The sequence below is a fragment of the Hordeum vulgare genome, chromosome 7H (assembly GCF_904849725.1).
Source record: "Hordeum vulgare subsp. vulgare chromosome 7H, MorexV3_pseudomolecules_assembly, whole genome shotgun sequence".
Classification (NCBI taxonomy): Eukaryota; Viridiplantae; Streptophyta; class Magnoliopsida; order Poales; family Poaceae; genus Hordeum; species Hordeum vulgare.
This window is the reverse complement of record NC_058524.1, coordinates 219,981,631-219,997,423: the sequence shown is the minus strand read 5'-3', so window position 1 is coordinate 219,997,423 and position 15,793 is coordinate 219,981,631. Positions and strand designations below refer to the sequence as shown.

The 15,793-nt window shown below is 42.6% G+C and overlaps 1 pseudogene; it reads right to left on the bottom strand.

Moving 5' to 3' along the window:
- Nucleotides 1–9,122: 9,122 nt before the first annotated feature.
- On the bottom strand, nt 9,123–11,978 carry LOC123408646 (annotated as a pseudogene).
- Between the last annotated feature and the right edge of the window lie 3,815 nt (nt 11,979–15,793).

Below are 15,793 nucleotides of genomic sequence, written 5' to 3'. Positions count from 1 at the left end.
TGGATTGTAATCTTAGATCATCTCGACCCAACGATTTTGACGAAGATTGAGATCTGATTGAGTGAAGATATATTTCAAACTCATGTGATCAGTGTAGACTTCAACCTGTCTTCCCAAAGTGCAAGTTAACAAAGCATGGACAACTGCCGCCAACTCAAGATCATGAGTGGGTTAGTTTTTCTCACTTCTCTTTAATTGCCTAGAGGTATAAGCTACCACTTTCTTGGCTTGCATCAAAACACCATCAAGACCTTGCACAAATGCATCACCGAAAACATGCAATGACTTGGAATCATCAGGAGGAGTTAGAGCTAGAGCTGAGGTGAGCTTCTCCTTGAGTGTATTGAAATCCAAATCATACTCTAGAGTCCACACATATTTTATGCTCTTGTGAAAAGGGTTTGACAGAGGCTTAGCAATCTTGGAGAAGTTCTCAACGAATCTTCTACAATAGGTTGCAAGCCCGAGAAAGATTCAAAACTGCTTCACATTCAGAGGAGGCTCCCACTTCACAATGGCTTCAACCTTTTCAGGATCCACCTTGATGCCCTCAGCAGAGATGATGTGCCCAAGGTACACCAGTTATTTGAGGCAAAATTCAAATTTTGAGAACTTAGCATAGAACTTATGCTCTCATAGCTTATCAAGCATAAGCGAGAGATGTTTTGCATGTCCTTCCGCAGTCTCAGATGATACTAGAATGTCATCAAGATAAATCAAGATGAAATCTTTCTTGAAGGGAGAGATGACATAATTCATCACCCGAGAGAAAGTCGGGGGAGCATTGGCAAGATCAAAACACATCACTGTGTACTCATAAGAGACAAAGCTTGTCCCGAAAGTGGTCTTGCGAATTGCCTGAGAGAAAGTCGGGGGAGCATTGCCTGGGGGCCTGATTGGAGGAGGAGGTGGAAGACACCGCTGGTTGGTACACTTATTGGAGTAGTGGCCCTTCCGACCACACTTGTGACAAGTCACCTCTAACAGCGGATGAAAGTGAGCTGGAGGAGCTCCTGACTTAGGCGGCTGAGACTTCTACTAGAGACCTAGGTTGAGTGGGTGGGAAGATCCACGACTACCAGACTGCTTGAACTGCTAAGGCTGACAAGGCAGCGGAGGAACCGAGATTCTGCTAGTTTGGAAAAATCTGAGCTGAGGACGAAGAGGAATTGGAGTCGCTGAAGCGCTTCCTTGAATTTTGAACCCTCGGCAAAGCTGACTCAGCCCTGAGAGCCAAGTTATAGAACTGATCAAACTCAGGTGGGTCGTGCAGGGCAAGAGAAAGCTACAAATCTTCTTTGAGACCACCACAGAACTGACAGATCTTGCTCTTCTCATCTGGAACATCCTGCTTGGCTTAGCGGGCAAGGTTCTGGAATTCGATGTTATATTGATAAACAGACGAGCTTCGTTGATTCTCACACCTAAACTTCTCACGCATGCCCTCAACAAAGCTTGTCAGAATATGATGAGCTGTGAAATCACGACAAAAGTTATCCCAACTGAGCAAACGGGCACCTCTAGAATCCTTAAGCTTCTGCCACCATCCTGCTGCGTGACCATTCAGCTGGAAAGTAGCAAATCTAACATAGTCCTCGGACCTTACATTGTTGCACTCGAACCGCTTACTCATGTCATGTAGCCAATCATCCACATCAAACGGCTGGTCACAACTGGTGAAGGACTTGGGATGATTTCTAGGAATTGATTGAGGGACGCAACTACTGGTTGTTGAAATTCCCTTGCCGACACTGTTTCCTTTCTTTCATGATTAAAAGCAGCATCTGAGTGTTTGCATTGGTCGCAACCATCAAATCTTGACACGCCTCTGGAGGAGGTGGCAGGGTTGGCGGAGGGTCTGCCTGCTCTCCTCACGACCCTGGTTCTGGCGAGTTGCCGGAGCCATCATGGAGACGGACAACAACATTTGACCACTGATGAAAGATGAAGCTGATTCAAAGGATTGAAATATTGCAACATAAAGTCTTAGCAATTGCATTCGAACTAGAATTAGTAACAATGCTTCCACAAAATTAGCGTTGACAACATATGATTCGAAAGCCACTTGTAACTGCCATGTTTAAGAAAGAATTGCTCACAACAAATGTATATCCGAGCATACATCCGATGAAAGAATTTCCTAGGCGACTAAATGGAATTCCCACCTCAGAACTTCTGAAAAAATTCTTGGTTATGCTATCAGGTTGTGGGTCTGGGAACCCACTCAATGTAATCAACTACACCTTTCCTGGAACTTTCAACACACATCCGAGAAGATCCGCAAATTCATCTACCACAGACCTTCGAAAACATAACGATACCAAACCCGGTAGATCATCCACGCTATCTCCACTAGTACTAGGGAAAATTCATGCCCCTATTCGCCACCAATCAAAGTATATATTTGTTTCGATGGCTGCATTCTAAGATACCAAGAAATCTAGAAGATAATGATGTGCTCGGGAATCCCCTGGAGCTCAACTCCCAGAAGAAATCATGTCAGACACGAGGCAACAAGTCAAAACCCCGTCACATTGATATCACATAGATTCCAAAATACCCGCACGATCCAAATTTTTTTTTGAGCGAGAGGAGGAGTGGAATTAAAATTCCTAAGTCGTGAACCTCACGAGAGCAGGGAAGAGGAGTAAAAAGAATCCTACTCTTCGATATAACTAAGACTCAAAATAGTTTTTCACTAGACTCGACTCGTCCAAATTTGATCAATCAAAGGCTCCTATGGTCGTATCGCTCTACAAAGTTGTAACATCGAAGATGCGACACTATCCGTATTTGGGGGCGAAGACCCAATATGGATAGAGGCGCATCTCAGCGTTTCGCAAGTACAGAAATCATTGCACATACATGTATGAAGAGATGAGTATATGGATTGGCTCACACTCACCACAAATTAAGCTACAAGTCACACAACATTTATTTCAATCATTCAGAACACAGGGTCCATCTACGGACGAAAACAAATGATAAAATGAAATGATTCTGTCTCGCTAGCCTAGGAGACGACCAAGTTCCTCTAATCATCAGGGTACGTCATGTACATGCGCCCGCTGCCTTCATCGAACTCCCACTGAAGCTGCATGGCATAAAATGTATGTGGATCTGCGGTACCTGAACCTATGGTGTTGTAGTAATCTGTGAACCACGAGGACTCAACAATCTTGTGACCATAATAACGGGACTAATCAAGTTATTGAGTGTGGCAAGGTTAAGTGTTGAGGTTGCACCAGCACTAACCATGTATGGTAGCTCACTTACGGAAACATAATTTAAGGTGAGTGGTCCATGCATAAAGGTCATGAGCTAGCATGATCAAGAAGTGATCCTGAACAACTACTCACGTTAGTCATAACCCCACCATGTCCCCGATCGGAGAAGGAGCGCACGAAAGAGACAACAACGATTACACACACAATTGGCATGCTTTAGTTAAGTTTACTTCAAGTTTTCTATATCAGGATGTTAAACAAAGTTTCCAAGTTGCCACATAACCATGGGCATGGCTTTCTGAAAGATTTAACCCTACATGGGTGCTCCAACTAGTCCATCACAAAATACCACAAGCTGCATAGGAAGACGCGACCACAGAAACCCGTGATCTCCTTAGAATCCCGATGCATAAGATATATCGAGAAGGTAAAAACAAGTCAAGTAAGACCACCCGACGTGGCGACGACCCCGATAAGAGCCGCATATCGCAGTCTCAGGACATGTCGGATAAGCTATTGTACAGGGCGTGATAGAGATCTCCCAAGTTGCACTGGGTTGGCCCCGCACACTCCCCTAGGTCGGACTAACACTCATGAGGAGCACTGGCTCGGGGGTTGATTAAATTATCCTCGGGGTAGCTATTCCCTATGCATTTTGTTAAATTGTTTAGCGAATGGAGTACCAAAGTTGGGTCTTGCCAGACGGGTTTTAAACCAAAACGATTTATCAAGGGAGTCCCCATAACAACCCCAAGCGTGTTAGGAGCGCTCAATTATGGAACATAACACCGGTAATCGAAACTAGAGTGGCAAAAGCGGAACAAAACACCGAGCAAAAGGCCAAGCCTTTTGCCTTTTACCAAGTATATAGGTTCATTACTTTAAATAGCAGTAATAAGATGATAATCAAAATGCCCATGTTATCACATGGACTAGCCTTCACCTGCAACTAGCTATGTTATAAGATGGTTGAGCATGCACTAACTTAGCCAATCAATGTTTTGCTAGGATGTGGAGGGTTAGAGGTTTTTCATGGCAATGTTTGGAGGATTGAAATTTAGGTGGCAGGTGGCGATAAATAACGATGTAAATGAGACAACTAAGCATAACATAATTAGAAACGATATCAAGGTCGCAATCATCTTACCTGGCACTTCTTCTGAGGGGTACATCTCTTGCTCTTCAGGAACGTACTCAACGGGATCTTCGCACTCGTTCTTAGCACGCGATGCTACCCAAAATAAACTACACAGCTAATGAACACACATCAAGGTAGAATGCTTCAAACAACATGGTGCATGAGCATGGTATGAAAGAAGCATGGCAATGCTACATTAGTCATCTCTCTCATGCCTTTATTTAGTTTTAATCATTCTGGACAGAACCACAAGATTAATTATTTGGTCATGCATGCACATGTCAAAAATGTATGCATCATGAGAAAATGGTGCAAATGCATATAAGGAACGTCGCAATCCGAGTTACGAATCTCTCAGAACTCACAAAACAAGATACAGAAGGCAACAATGATTAACCATAATTTAAGATAGGCTATGGGAAATTATTTCACATTCCAAGTATTCCACTGGATTGGGCACAAAATTCTAGGTGAAATAGACCTAAAATACATGCAAAATAAATAAGCACAACTCACACAAAGCACAAAACAATACAACAACCAATCTGTCCACAACAGCAACATGTCACTTTGTTCATGTGAAAACTAGTAGCTACAACCACTTAACAAGTTCAACCAAGACATGAATATGAAGCTATCAAATAGCTCATTAACCTCTAGCTAACAACAATATGGATATGTTCATGAAACAATGCCAATCAAGCTCATAACACGACAAGAAATATTACATATTAGGACTTGGTGAAAATCTCACTTTGCACTTGCAGATGTTAACACGATGGCATGTTGATAGCAATAAAACTCTACTCCACAACACATTGCATGGCATGAAATTTAACAAGGTTATAGAGGGCAACAACTACCACAAATCACTCCCACTAAGCATGAGCCGAAACTGAACAGAATACATGGTAGCATCCCCTAAGTATGACATGAAAATAACAGCAGACTCTGAGGCTTAGTCAAATTTCACAAGGAGAATTCACACCAACTTACAACATCATAGCATATTTTACAGGAAGAATAACTAAGATGCAAAACAAATATGACAATGTGGTGACACCATTTGACAGAGCGCAACAAGCACTATAACTCATGGCACTGGACCAACCACAAAGGAACACCAAATTCATGGGAATCATCAAGACAACATGGGAAGAAAATAACAGATTCAACACTTAGAAATATTTGAGTGAAACAACAATATTTTCTTAGCATGTTGACAGCAAGAAACCCAGAAATCCAAAAGCTTATCGTGGCAAAGAGAATTACCAGGGCCGAGTACCCTCAAAACACTACCACATTCATGCTGACAAGTTTTAAAATAGGTGCAAGGATTAAATCATTTCAAAATCACAAGATGACATCCTATTACAAAATCACATTTTCACAAAGTTGCACTAATGACAAAACTAGTGGCACCACTGGATTCCTAGGATTTGTCTACCCCAAATTCATATATAATAAGTATATGTTACTGTAGATAAAACTCACACAAATTCAATTCAGAAATTAACATAGACACTTATATCCTAGTACATGCCTAAATAGGCATATCCATAAATGGCAATGATAGAATAGGAAACATCCAAATCTGGAAATTACCCTAAAATGAAATATCTGAAAATATAGAAATAAAATAACAAAAAACAAAATAAAAAGAAAGGGGCCACCTGGCATAGACACCAGGGCCCCTAGTGATGACATGTGGGCCCATGGCCCAGTACTAGCGGTCGGCTAAATGGAAAAAGGGGAATATTCATGTCTGCCCATGGGTAGATCGAACCTGGGTCTGTGGGTTGGCTGGGTTTGGTCGAACTAGCTAGGCTGGCGTGGTCATGTGACCAAGGTGGGTGGCTTGCCCCTTTTGACATAAACCCGACGATGGGTAGGGCCCATGTGCCAGTCACACTAACACAACCAACGCACAGCTACACTGCAATGAGCAGAGGACGGTGATTTCGCGCCGGAGGGGCTCTGGTGACCTATTAGCATGGCAGAGGGTACCACTAGATTCACAGTGTGATCCCGCACACACACATACTACAAACTCTATCGGAGACACAGAGGAGCGTAGGTCACGATGAGGAACAGAATCGGCGATGACGAGCTACTACGGTGAGCTACGACAGCACATATGTTAGTTTACTACGGGAATGGGTCCTACGACAACGACGAGAATGAGCGCCTACTTAAGCATGCGAAACAAGGTCGGAGTGCTTGTCGGCGAGGTCCAACGGTGGCGACCTCGGGCTCCAAGATGACGGTGCTACATCAAGCGATCAGACGTGAAAATGTAGCGGGGAAACGGGAAGGCTCACGTTGGGGGGCTTGGCGTCGTCGATCGGACTCAAGGGCGAAGAATGACGGGAAATTTGACCGGCGATGAGCGTCAGCCGAGGAGGAAGAATGCCACATCGCGACGGTGCCTTTGAGTCCCGCAGGGAAGTAGTGGACGTCAAGCAAGAAGACGTCCCTAACGGTGCTTCTAGACACGCATGCCTCCGAGGAGCTCGCTGGAGGGCACGTCGGCGACAACGTCTTGCTCTCAGACTCATTCGGGTTCGCTTGGGGTGAGGGGACGGACTCACCTGGCGGCGGCGGCAATCTGGAGAGGGAAACCCTAAGGAGGCTCGGACGTCGAGGGAGAACTTATAGGGCAGCGGGGAACGACGTTCGCCTCGACGTCCGTGAAGCTCACGTCACCCGCGCTCTCTCTGCCTCTGAGAAAGACGACGGCGTCAGCAGCGTGAGCAGGTGGCCATTTGCGCGGGCTGGGCCACGGGCTGCGGGTGCTCGGCTCTCGGCAACTCTTGCTGAGCCAAGGCAAGGTAGCGACCCAAGTGGGTCGGGGCCTCTCTCTCTCCTGAAACACAAAAGGTTTTCTTGGAAATAAAACAACAACAAGAATTAAAATGCGAGGGAGTTTAAAGGAATTAGAGAGGAAGAGAAAATAGTTTTGCACTCATAAAAATCAGCATTATTTGTTAAAAATGGTGTGGCCATTTTAAGAGTAAATACATTATTCACATATTATTACTATAGGAATATGTTTCTGCAAAGTTTCAAAAGGTAAATATAACAAAACATTGTTGAGGGCTATTTTAAAATGTTTGTCAGATTATTTGGAAGAAGTGCAACATTTTACTTGAAGTGAAAAGGCAAGTATAACTCCACAATTCCCCGTAAAAAAGTATAACTCCACAATTCTAGCATTGGAACTAAAAGAGTTGAGGCATGGTTTTGTTTAAAAGAATTGAGACATTCTCTTGCTTGCAAGTACACAAACTCCACATATACACTCACACCATAACAAGCACAACAAGCTTATGACGCAACAAATAATTTATGTGATGATGTCATGATGCAATGAGGAATGCCATGAAGAATTTTTCATTAAACCCAACACACATGAGGGCAAACATGGAGGTCATACATGCAATATTACAAGGGAATGCACTCGGAATGTTACATCATGTTTGAACTAAGTGTGGGAATAAAATGTCGTTTCTCCAAAGTCTTTTTGTATGTTCAGGGTGATCCCACGTAGCTGGGGCGACGGTGTCCAACAACAAGAACATGCGACGAGTATAAGCTCGAGGGGGTCCGAAGTGCAGTGTGCATTTTTTGCTTCTTTTGGTGACAGAACTTCCCAGGAGTAGTTCACGGGGTGACACTTTCAGGGGAGCCCTAGTTTCATGAATGGGACTCGCATAGGACAAAAGCTCTTTTGGGGAAGAATGACTCGACAAGCTAGATTGTCGGGGGTCATGCTCTCACCCTAGCTTGACCGATACACAGGGAGAAGAGCAACACCCAATGGTATGGGGAAGGTAGTTTCTACGGGGTGCATCCTGATAAATGTTCCTTCGCTACCATGCATGGTGTTTTGAGTGGGTTTTATGGGTGTACTTGGCCGAGTAGGGAAACAAACGTGGGGTGAGGTAAGGAAGTGAAAATGAGGTAGCACAGGTACCCCATGGCGGTCCTTCGTTAACGGGGTAGGCCCTAGATACAAGGGAGTTGAGATACTTAGGGCCTGTTTGGTTTCAATAAGTCAGGTGACTTAAAACCAGTGACTTATAAGTCACGCCTGTTTGGTTGTCATCTGACTTATCAGTCACCTGACCACACCTTCCCATCCTGTTTTATATTATAAAAGCCGAAAAGGTGGTGGGACCCACGCAAAAGTGGGTGACTTATAAGTTTTAAGTTGGGGTGGAGCAACTTATGACTTATAAGTTGGGTCTGTTTGGCAAAATAAGTTGCTTTTTACACTTTTCAACTTATAAGTTGGTGATTTATTTGGAACCAAACAGGCCCTTAGCTTTTAGTTACTTTAAATAGATGAGAAGCTTCGCGCCTAGTTCATCGCGGGATCCTTGCGTGCCGGAACTTGCGGATTCTCGGGATGGTTCTTTACCCAATCCGGTAGGCTTTGTTAGTCCCGAAAAATCCGGCCAGCCCCTGGGCCTACTCCCTCCGTCCGTGAATTGTGCATATAGAAATTTTAAGACAGATTATAGAGTGAAGTAAAAACCGCATTGGAAAGATGCAAGCTATCATCTCTCTCATCTTTAATTACTCCATACCCAATGAGCTAAGCGCATGTAGAAAGTAAGGATACCATGTGTTAAATGTTATTGGTCTCGATTACCTTGTGATGAGAGAGAAAAATTTGTTTTTTACTATGGTGCATTGACAAGATAGATGTACACTTTTTTATGGACAAATTTTGAAGCTAAACGTACACTTATTCATGGACGGAGGGAGTACGTGACAAGGAAGACCGCATTGATGGTGATGTTGTGGGCTGAACCGCCGTCGATGGTGATTTCCAAGATGGACAAGCTCGCTCCTGGATCGTGGCACGACCCAGGCATGACGAGGTCTACCGAAGGAACAAGCTCTAACACCACTATCAGCGCCGGGCCGACAAAATCCAGGGCCCTGTGCGAAACAAAAAAATGGGGCCCTATGTTACAAAAACATGAACTAACGAGCAACTATATTGTATATATGTCTCACAATTTTTTTATAATGTATATAATATAATATCTTACATAAAAATTGGACATATAATAAAGTCATACCTATACAACTCCCGATTGCTGTTTATTTGAACATCCTCATTCTTGCAGTATTCAATTATATCCTCGTAATCAATCTTCTCCAAGACTTCACTCTCAAGTGCTATTGTGGCCAAATCATTGAGTCTTTGTTGTGTCATAGTAGTACGCATATAGGACTTCAATAGTTTCAATTTAGAAAAACTTCTTTCTGCCGATGCAAGTGTCACATGAATGGTCAACAGAACTCTATATGCAATACTTGCATTGGGAAAACAATCATGTCGCTTTAAAAAATTCAGAATTTCAATAGGTCCGATATTTTTCTTTTGGCACAAAGTTTTGAAGAAACTTCAACTCAACAAATAGTTCATTGGCATCAATATCAGATTGTTCATCCTTCATAAGGGAAGCCTCAAGATTAACACAAGAAGATTTCAAACTATCCTTATCCAATGAACGCAATGTTTGAGAGGTAAATAAGAAACCAAATATTTTCTGATAACCTTCATATTGCTCAAATATCCTTGTGAGTGAGGAAATTGCTTGATCAACAACACGTATGAAATAGTGGACTCTAAATGATTCTTGTGCACACTGTGTGGCAATATTTGTGTCGTCTGGGTTCTCATCAAACTGTTTCTTTCTTTTAATTTCTCTTCTTTTACGAAATGTTGCATCAATATTCATCTCAAGTGCAATTTCTTTGGCTATCTGCAATGCTTCTAAAAAACCAGTTTCTGTGTACCCCTCAAAGAAAGAAACAAGCCCTTTCACTTTCTCAATTGCAACGTCAATAAGCATATCCTTTGTTTGCAAGTTCTTGCTTACTAAATTAACAGCAGACAATACCTCATACCAAATGAGTATTGCCACGTTAAATTCATACTCTCCAAGTTCATTGTTTGCCAAACCTAGAGCCTCACTGCTTGCCTTTGGATTACTATCAGTTTCAGATACCTGAAATTAAAATAAAGTTCATTAATGTTATGGTTGGACTAATCGAAGTCTGAATGAATTACAACATTATCAATATGAACATATTGGTTACCTGAAGTAGAGCCTCGCGAATGTCTGAACATTGAAATCTAATTGGTTTAACACTTTCAACACGACTCTCCCAACGCGTAGCTGACACAGACTTGAGAGTCAATCCTGATATGTTTTCTTTCAAAATATGCCATTTCTTAGTAGAATTTGCAAAAATTGTATAGATGTGTTGGATGATCCCAAAAAAGTCTTTTGCTCTACCACAAGTCTTTGCCATATCACAAAGTGTTAAATTAAGGCTATGACAACCACAAGCAGAATACAAAGCTCTAGGATTTACATCCAAAAGTTTTCTTTGTACCCCTTGATGCTTTCCTTTCATATTTGATCCATTATCATAGCCTTGTCCTCGCACATCATTTATATCAAGATCAAGAAGTTTTAGCTCATTCTGTAGCACCTCAAAAAGTCCTTGACCAATTGTATCATTTACATCAAGAAATCCTAGAAAAGACTCTTCTATGCAAACTTGACTTGAAGATGAATCCACATATCTTATAATTAAAGACATTTGCTCTTGGTGACTTGCATCAGAAGTACAATCAAGTATGACAGAGAAATACTTTGCACTCTTTATTTTCTTGATAATTTCAGACCTAATACAAGAAGCAAGCAAGTGTGGCAATTCATTCTGAATCTTATGATCAAGATAATGAGCATGAGTTTCTTCATTTGTAATACGACGAACATGCTCCTGAATAATGGGGTCAAATTCAGCCAACATCTCTACCAAACCCAAGAAATTACCATTGCTATCTTCATACAACTTCCATTAGTACCACGGAATGCTAGATTATGCTTGGCAAGAAATTTCACAATGCAAACAATTCTGAATAATACGTTTCTCCAATGGTCCTTCTCTTTCTCAAGTTGTCGTTGAGCTATTTTATCAATAGTTTGATGTTTTTCCAATCTACTGCGCAACTCATACCAATTAGTCATACTCAAAACATGATCCCCACTTGTCTCATGGTCTTTTAGTCTATTGGTCATATGTGACCAATCATTACAGCCCTCATTTGCCAATTGACCTTTCTGATGACTTTTTCTAAATAACTTACAAGCAAAGCAAAAGACTCTATCAAGTTGTTTAGAATAGACAAGCCAGTCTCTATCACAACACTCTCCATTTGATAGAAATCTAGTATAGAATATTGCGGTAAAGATTTTACGATATCTATCTTTATGACCTTTCTTAATTGAATTGTCTCTTTTTGGACCCTTTTGTGCTAAGATATCAATCTGTTTAGAATCAAGAGAATTGCAGTTTCTTGGATCAAATATATCAGACTTAAAAGAATCATCAACATCCTCATGAGGTGAACTATTCAAGTTAACATCAATATGATCTTCCTCTACCTCCATATTATCTGTCTCTGTGTGACCATCTCTATCATAATTGTAAGGAACAATTGCAAGTGCAAGGGTAGAAGGATCAACAAACTGATTACCGGATGACACTTGCGGTGGGTTTTTTCTAACAAATTTGTCCATGCCGCCTTTATAAGATTTATTAATTAAATTTTTTTCTTCTACTTTTTTTCTTGCGCTTATAGGCACCAGACTGATGTTTCCTCATGATGACTCAAATCTATATTATTGAAATACAATATTAAAAAGATGAATACAATGAAATTAAAGTTATACAGTAGCATGATGGCACTTAGACGAACTGTCTAACTCGCCTAGTTTTTCGTCCTGCACGGATGAAGTGGGATCGATCCGACGAGACGACGAGTCTCGGCGACGGTGTGAATCGGATCGCGGGATCGATCTGATGAACAGATGAACTGATCAGTGATGATGCAAACGATGAAGCCGACGAGCACCTGACGACGAGATATTCTTTTCTTACCGAAGCCGCGATAGTGCGATCACGTCTAGTCGTCTACACAGGGCCTGCGTCTACAAACTACAGATCGTAGCGCTGTTTGGCGAGCGACAGGGGCGAGGCGGCGAGCGATCGCTGGATCACGCCGTCGTGGGCGTCGTGCCTCGATCGATCGTAGCGCTGTAGCTGACACAGGCTGAGGCCAGGCCCCCGGTCGCTCGAGGCTACCGTAATGAAGGCCCACTGGCCCAGGCGGCAGGCGCCCAGCTGGCCAACTCGCTCGAGGAGCCCACGGCGCGGTGGCCAGATGCCCAGATCGATCGATCGAGGCACGACGCCCACGTCCAGCCGATTTTCCTTTTTATACAACTATATCTATATGCATATATATATTTTGGGGCCCCCCAAATATCGTGGGCCCTGTGCGGGCTGCACATGTGGCACCACTGTGGGCCTGGGCCTGACCACTATGTGGGGAGAGAAAGGTTGAGCCGGACAAGTAGGCCTGGAGTAATCGAATGCACGATCCATGGTCTCATCCGAGAGGATGGGTCCGAGAAACCCAATCATGTCGGTTCCCACGATAACACCCGCCTCCTACGTCCGGACACAATGGTAGGCGACACGATAGATATTAGCGATAGTGTGTACCCATTGGGCGGCAAGCACATCACGCACCCCGGTGCTATGGACGGTGAGCAAGAACGTCGTACAAACGACTACGTTAGAGATGTCACCAATCATGCTGTATAGCTGGCGAAAATGGTGGTCGTAGTACTTGAGTTGTTCTGCTAACCTCCGCGTGAGGTAGTGGAGGGAGATGTATGTCGGCCTTGCCACACCATGCTCTCCTAGGGGAAATACGTCCCTTGCAGCACAGGCTCTGCGCAAATAGACCGCCCAGGGCGCTGTGCACAAGCTTAGAGGGCCCCTGCTTGGGTCGATGCACAAGTTGGTACACCATGGCGAGGGGTATACTGGCCTGCGCCGTCCTTGCTTGGCGCTGGAGAGGTTGTCGATGTAGGTACCTTATCAAAGGAACGACCCTAGTGCGGGATCACTACAAGGGACATCTAGAGGGGTGAATAAACTACTTAACAAATTAAAACCTATCATTTTTCTAATTTTAGTTGAGGGAAAGTTTTAGCAATAATAGCAAGTCTAGCACATCCTACAAATGCAAGTCTAAGAGTATAGTAATAGAAACTAAAGACATGCACATAAAAGTAAGGAGTATAGATATAGGAAGACCAAACGCAATTGAAGAATCGGAGATTTTTCCCGTGGTTCCAATAGGTGGTGCTATCGTACTTCCGCATTAAGGGGGACTTAAACCCATGAGGGTAACGGTCATGAGAGTCCACGAGGGCTCCATCCGCAAGGGGTCCATGAAGAAGCAACCTTGTCTATTCCATCATGGCCTACGTCCACGAAGGACTAGCCTTACTCGGAGTATATCTTCACAAAGTAGGCGATCTCTTTGCCCTTACAAACTAATTGATTCGACTCCACAACACGAAGTAGGAAGCTCCCACACGACACCTAACCAATCTAGGAGGCACCACCCTCCAAAAGGTAATATATGTGGTAAGTATGACGAACTCCTTACTCTTGTGCTTCAAAAGATAGTCTCTTCAACACTCAATCAATCTCTCACAAATTTGGTCCGGATAGAAGAGATTGATTGGGTGGAAAACAACTTGGGGACGCTAGAAATCAAGATTCATATGGCTGGAGTGGAATATCTTGATCTCAACACATGAGTAGGTGGCTCTCTCTCAGAAAATGGATGGGCCAGTTGTTTATATGTTCTGAGCGCTTCTCTACGAGTGAGATGTGGTGTAAGGGTATATAAAGGCATCTCTAGAAATCCAGTCGTTACAATATTATTGCCCAACTAAATGAAACCAAAGAGAAATCTTGGTTGCACCGACTAGTGCAAAATGTGGCAACTTTGGCCTTTTGGGTGAGACCGTTATAGAAATCTCGGATGGTACGATTTTAGATTACCTAGGCACATGGAAAACTCGATGGCACCGATCTACTAAACTGAAAATTCTGATTATAATAGATATACATCAGTGAGGTTGCGACCCATTTTTGGTTGCATCGAGAATGGACTTGGTAGTACTGAGATGGATTTGGTTTAGCTTTGGATCTGTCGAGGGTAAACTTTGTGGGGCCGAATGGAAATTGTTGGTGGCACCGATATTGATGTTTGTGGTTTGGACATAATATTTTGTGGGAGAATGGATGAGTATTTTTGGTGACTAACTCTAAGCACTTGTGCAACCAGATCATCATAGATACCTTATCACCTTCTAATAGTATTGCCTTTCAAATGAACTCAAATGTGATTTCTCACAAAATGTAAAATGTAGTCTTTAAGCTTTGCCAATCCTATTCCTTTTCTTCTTCTTCTTTCCTCAGGGATTCTCCTCATAATCCTTAGCCAATCCTCTGTGTGGACTATATCTGAAACAAACTAGGTAAAACTATTAGTCCAAGAAACAATGTATGTTGTCATGAATTATCAAAACCACCAATGGAGCATATGTGCTTTCAATCTCCCCGTTTTTGGTAATCGATGACAACATACAAACAAAACTTCAAATTAAGATATGCAGAGATATGTGAAGACTTTGAGTGGCACATGACTAAGATATGCCCCCCCTAAATGTGTGTAATCCCTTTTAAGGGATATTTGCTTTGGAATGCATGGACACACACATAGTAGGAAGGATATGATAAGTCATGTGTATCTTGCCTATATGCATCAACTATATGTGAAATAAGTATCTCCATGCTCAAGATTCACTCTTGCAATACAATATGTGCAAGAAGCAAGAGATAATCTTGACAAAGGATACGACGCATATACTTACCTTTAAGTTCTTAAGCATGTTGTGTTGGAAATATGCCCAAGAGGCAATAAGAAAATTGTTATTATTATATTTCCTTGTTCAAGATAGTCGTTTATTATCCATGCTAGAATTGTATTGAATGGAAACTCAGATACATGTGTGGATGCATAGACAACACACTGTCCCTAGTAAGCCTCTAGAAGACTAGCTCGTTGATCAAAGATGGTCAAGGTTCCTGGCCATAGACAAGGGATGTTACTAGATAACGAAATCACATCATTAGGAGAATGATATGATGGACAAGACCCAAATTATGAACGTAGCGTGTCATTGTTTCGTTTTATTGCTACTGTTTTTCTGCATGTCAGGTATATATTCCTATGCCATGAGATCATGTAATTCACTGACACCGGAGGAATACCTTGTGTGTATGAAATGTGGCAACGTTACTGAGTGACTATAAAGGTGCTCTACAGGTATCTCCGAAGGTGTCCATTGAGTTAGCATAGATCAAGACTAGGATTTGTCACTCTGTATGTCGGAGAGGTATCTCGGGGCCCACTTGGTAATATAACATCACAACAAGCCTTGCAAGAAATGTGACTAAAGAGTTA